Raw genomic sequence first — 6,081 nt, 5'->3', positions numbered from 1 at the left:
TCTGGACACGCTCAATTGTATTAATGTCTGAAATGTGGTATGGGTTCCAGGTAGGCGAGCTGTATTCAAGAATTGGTCTAGCAAATGTTTTGTAAGCTCTGGTTAGTAGTGTAGTGTTTCTGGAGAAGAAGCTACGCAAGATTAAGTTTACAACTCTTAAAGCCTTTTTTGCGATGTAGTTGCAGTGGGTTTTGGCACTTAGATCATTTGATATGAAAACTCCAAGGCCTTTAACGGGCTGGGGGTCATCTGTAAGGTAATGTCCATCAAGCTTGTATTTAGTGTTCAGGTTTTTTTTTCCAATGTGTAAGACAGAGCATTTTCTGGTTGAGATTTGGAGTTGCCAAGTTTTTGACCATTCTGACACAAAGTCAAGGTCTTTTTGAAGAGTAGCTGTTGGTAATGTTAAATAGTTTGACATCGTCAGCAAAGAGAACACAATTACTTATCATGTGGTCACAGAGATCATTAATGTATAATATGAAGAGTGTTGGTCCAAAAACACTGCCTTGGGAACGCCGCTATTGACAGGAACAGGATTTGATAGAGCACTGCCAATTTTGACCACTTGTTGTCTGTTTGACAGGAAAGCTGTTATGTGGAGGGGTCTGGAGATGCCGTAGGATTTTAGTTTTAGGAGAAGTTTGTCGTGTACCACTGAGTCAAAAGCTTTACAGAAGTCTGTGTAAATTGCATCTATTGCGTTGCCTTGATCAAGATTTGTAGTCCGTATGTTTTTGCAGTGAAGAAGTTGTAAATTACATGATAATTTTTTTCTGAAACCAAATGGTTTATTAGAGAGTAGGTTGTTTGTTTCTAGGTGGAGGGTAGTGGATTGGTTGATGCTAGATTCCATTACTTTGCAGGTGACGCAGCTTAGAGAGATTGGTCTGTAATTTTCAACTAGGCTGGGGTCTCCTTGTTGTTATATGTTTGCCAAAAGATTAATTAGTTTGTTACCCAAAGCCGGGTTCTGTTGCTGTATGCAACGAAATTCATTTTAATGTATGCCGATTAGCGTACATTCAAAGTGACAATTAAGTTAGGTTCATACGTTTAAAAGTGCTTCCCTTAATTAGATTAATCCAGAAAGCGATTCTTTCCAATATGTAAAATAGAGTGGTTTTTGCTAATTCTGAAACATACCAGAAGATTGTTTGGTTTACCTTTTTTAAAAATCTAAATTGTCAGAGAACGTTTTTCTTAATGTTTCAACCTAAGCTTTTGAGGAAAAGTTTGGAACAAAACGGTGTGTTCAAAATTTAAATGTGCCTTTAAATCAAGCTTGATGCCTAGTGACTATATCCATGTGGATTCCTTGATAACATTGGGAAATGGGTTTGCCATTGCCATTTTAGGAAATATTTTTTTCAACTTTCCAACAATGCTGGAATTCCCCATCTAAATACAAGTAAACTAATGCTTAACTTCTGAGATAAACCACAGGCAGAGTGTTAAAATAAATAGTGTGCAGGTAGATGGCAGTAACAGCAGTTCCTGAAAGGTTAAGCAGGTTAGATCTTGTAAGCCTGTGGATGGACAAACCTCTAGCAATGGGGCCTGTAGGCTACAGAGCTGAAAAAAACATTCTGGAACCATGCAGTGCTAAAAGCACATCTGAAATGCAAGGATGTGTCCATGAAGTCACTAGGAATTAAGCTTGACTTAAGGGATTTTGCTTTTTGCAGATGAATCTGTTTCCTTTCATTATTGACTGGCCCTGTTACTATCAGACCACGGAAACTGATCAGGTGTTGGCAGGAGCACAAATGTGTGTGATGTAGCAACTCAGATTCACCATTTAAGGAAGGGCCTAATGTGAATGAAATATCCCAGAGAAAGGAATGAAGAATCAGCAGGGATGATATTTCAACACTAAAAGCTTAAATCGGTACCAGTAGATATTTGCTGACACTGCTCCCTTTCTTTAGCAATTGACTTTGAAGAGAAGAAGCAGATACAAGCTGGTGTCATAAGTAGAAATAATGGGGTGGCCTTGCAGACACACATCTGGTTGTGTCTGGCCAACATCCATTCCCTCTAAAGAGGTCTGTACGAGCAGATTGTGTCTAATGCCATTAAATCCTTTATTAGTCTTTCACTGCGTTTACAGCGTTATTCTGTAATTGTTGCCCAAGATTTATTTATTTATTTATTTATTTAATCAAATTTATATACCGCCCTATCTCCCGAGGGACTCAGGGCGGTTAACAGCCACGTAAAAATATACATAAATAAAAATTAAAACCCCAATTAAAAAACTTATTACATACGGCCAAATATTAAAACCCCAATAGAATAATAAAAAACCCCATTAAAACCAAATTAAAAAATTTAAAATCCTAATCCAGTCCTGCGCAGATGAAAAGATGTGTCTTAAGCTCGCGGCGAAAGGTTCGAAGGTCAGGAAGTTGACGAAGTCCTGGGGGAAGTTCGTTCCAGAGGGCGGGAGCCCCCACAGAAAAGGCCCTTCCCCTGGGCATCGCCAGCCGGCACTGCCTGGCTGACGGCACCCTGAGGAGTCCCTCCCTGTGAGAGCGAACGGGTCGGTGGGAGGCAATCGGTGGCAGTAGACGGTCCCGTAAATATTCCGGCCCAATGCCATGGAGCGCTTTAAAGATAATTACCAAAACCTTGAAGCGCACCTGGAAGGCCACAGGTAGCCAGTGCAGTCTGCGCAGGAGAGGTGTCACATGGGAGCCACGAGGGGCTCCCTCTATCACCTGCGCAGCCGCATTCTGGACCAACTGGAGCCTCCGGGTGCTCTTCAAGGGGAGCCCCATGTAGAGAGCATTGCAGTAATCCAGACGAGATGTCACAAGGGCATGAGTGACCGTGCATAGGGCATCCCGGTCTAGAAAGGGGCGCAACTGGCGGACCAGGCGAACCTGGTAAAAAGCTCTCCTGGAGACGGCCGTCAAGTGGTCTTCAAAAGACAGCCGACCATCCAGGAGAACGCCCAAGTTGCGCACCCTCTCCATTGGGGCCAATGACTCGCCCCCAACAGTCAGCCGCGGTTGCAGCTGACTGTACCGGGGTGCCGGCATCCACAGCCACTCTGTCTTGGAGGGATTGAGCTTGAGCCTGTTTCTCCCCATCCAGACCCGTATGGCTTCCAGACACCGGGACAGCACTTCGATAGCTTCGTTGGGGTGGCCCGGTGTGGAAAAGTACAGCTGAGTCTCATCAGCGTACAGTTGATACCTCACACCGAAACCACTGATGATCTCACCCAGTGGCTTCATATAGATGTTGAACAGGAGGGGTGAGAGGATCGACCCCTGCGGCACCCCACAAGTGAGGCGCCTCGGGATCGACCTCTGCCCTCCTGTCAACACCGTCTGCGACCGATCAGAGAGATAGGAGGAGAACCACCGATAAACAGTGCCTCCCACTCCCAATCCCTCCAACCGGTGCAGCAAGATACCATGGTCGATGGTATCGAAAGCCGCTGAGAGGTCTAATAGGACCAAGGCAGAGGAATAACCCCTGTCCCTGGCCCTCCAGAGATCATCAACCAACGCGACCAAAGCCGTCTCAGTGCTATAACCGGGCCGGAAGCCGGACTGGAACGGGTCTAGATAGATAGTTTCATCCAGGTACTGAGGTAATTGACATGCCACCACACTCTCTACAACCTTCGCCGCAAAGCGAAGGTTGGAGACCGGACGATAATTATCTAATACAGCTGGGTCCAGGGAAGGCTTCTTGAGGAGGGGTCTCACCACCGCCTCTTTCAAGGCGGCCGGAAAGATCCCCTCCAACAAAGAAGCGTTCGTAATCCCCTGGAGCCAGCCTCGTGTCACCTCTTGCGTGGCCAGTACCAACCAGGAGGGGCACGGGTCCAGTAAACGTGGTGGCATTCAACCTCCCCAGCAACCTGTCCATATCCTCAGGAGCCACAGGGTCAAACTCATCCCAAACAGTCTCAACAAGACAGCCCTCCGACATCTCACCTGGATCCACCCAATTTTGATCCAGACCGTCCCGAAGCTGAACGATTTTATCGTATACATAACCACTAAACTCCTCGGCACGTCCCTGCAACGGGTCATCCCGCTCTCCCTGTTGAAGGAGAGAGCGGGTCACCCGAAACAGGGCGGCCGGGCGGTTATCTGCCGACGCTATGAGAGAGGAGACGTAGCAACGTCTCGCTTCCCTCAGAGCCACTAGGTAGGTCCTACTATAGGACCAAACTAGTGTCCGATCAGCCTCTGAATGACTGGACCTCCAGAAACTCTCTAGGCGTCTTCTCCGGCATTTCATCTCCCTCAGCTCCTCGGAGAACCAAGGAGCTGGTTGAGATCTGCGCCGGGTCAGAGGCCGCAAAGGCACGACACGGTCTAAAGCCCCAGCCTGTTCCCAGGCCGTGACTAGTTCCTCAGCCGTGCCATGGGCAAGACCCTCAGGAAACAGCCCATGCTCCCTCTGGAACCTCTCCGGGTCCATCAGGCGCCTGGGACGGAACCAACGTATTGGTTCCGTCTCCCTGCGGTGTTGAGTGGCGGTCAGAATGTCCAGGCGAAGGAGAGAGTGATCTGACCATGACAGAGGTTCAATGACTAAATCCCTCAAGTCCAGATCCTTCAACCACTGATCAGAGATAAAAATCAGATCCAGCGTGCCACCCCCAATGTGAGTAGGGCCATCAACTACCTGGGTCAGGTCCAAGGCCGTCATGGAAGCCATGAACTCCCGAGCTGCTGTCGACGACATGCCGGTCAATGGCAAGTTGAAATCCCCCATGACAATAAGTCTGGGGGTCTCAACTGCCACTCCAGCAAGCACCTCCAGGAGCTCGGGCAGGGCAGCTTTTACGCAGCAAGGAGCCAGGTACGTGACAAACAAGCCCATCTGACACCTATGGCTCCACCTCACAAAGAGGGATTCACACCCGGCCATCTGAGGTACAGTGGTCTCCCTCGGCTCTAGACTCTCCTTAATCACAACCGCCACCCCCCCACCCCTACCCTGGGCCCTCGGCTGATGGAATGCCCGGAAAGCCCGGAAAGATAGCATGAAGGTGGACAGGCTTTATATCCTCTTGATGAATACTGGTGAATACTTGTTGTGTCTGCGGGCCCCGAGCCGGGCTTCCTGGCAGAGAGTGACTTGGAGAGTGAGGGGGAAGAGCCGACAGGGCTTCTCTCTGTAGAACCTTCCTCCCTGGCTCCGCTCCAGATTCCAGAGGCAGGCCAGGTGGAGGAGGAGGAGCTGACACGGCCTCATTCCCCTGACCCCTCCTTCCCCCTGGCAACGCCCCAAGAGCCAGCTGAGGAGGATCAATCGTGGCTAGATGCAAGGCAGCGACGCCGAGTGAAGCGTGTGCAGCAAAAGAAAGGAAGGGGCCAGCCCAGGGAGTGCTGAGTCACGGAGCCACACCCCACAGGGTATAAAAGTGGGTGGAGCTGCCTTTGGGCTCCATGATGGACAAAAACTGACTTTTGGAAACTTTGGCTGCTTTATTGCGAGACTCAGGAATTGGCTTTTCGGACTTCTGTTTACTTCTGAACTCTGGGTTGCTCCAGCAACAGATTGCAGTAGCACTGAAGAGATAAGGAGGACTTGGCAGGCGATCGCAGGTTCGTTGCCAGAGCTGATATCTCTAGCAAGAATAAATTGCTGGCAAATACAGTCAGCTCGTGTGTCTTTTGGGGTGTGTGATTGAGGGGGACAGAACAATACTGAAAGATGTTAGCATTAGTGAGGAAATAGTTTTAGGAGAACATAACATCCCTACATACAGCATCGCTTCCTTTCAAGATTTTGTGATCAATGAAATAGAGCAGGGATGTCAAAGTAAAGGCCCAAGGCCAAATCTGGCCCGGGGGTGCTTAGATCTGGCCCAGGGGGCCGCCCTGGAAACAGTGAAGGACCAGCCCGCGTGCCATAGGTTTGCCATCACGGTGCTAGATATATCAGATTTCAGTGCCATTGTTTATTAAGCAAGACTCAGGTATCATTCCTCAGGGGGTAAGATTTAAAACTCATCTGTTCACCAAAACCCAATAGACCTATAATTCTGCTTTCCTAAGACCTAGGGGAAAACTGTCATTTTCAGCTGATTATAGGTAATCCTCT

Source organism: Ahaetulla prasina, chromosome 1 (assembly GCF_028640845.1).
Source record: "Ahaetulla prasina isolate Xishuangbanna chromosome 1, ASM2864084v1, whole genome shotgun sequence".
Classification (NCBI taxonomy): domain Eukaryota; kingdom Metazoa; phylum Chordata; class Lepidosauria; order Squamata; family Colubridae; genus Ahaetulla; species Ahaetulla prasina.
The sequence above is the reverse complement of the archived record's forward strand: the minus strand, read 5'-3'. Positions refer to the sequence as shown.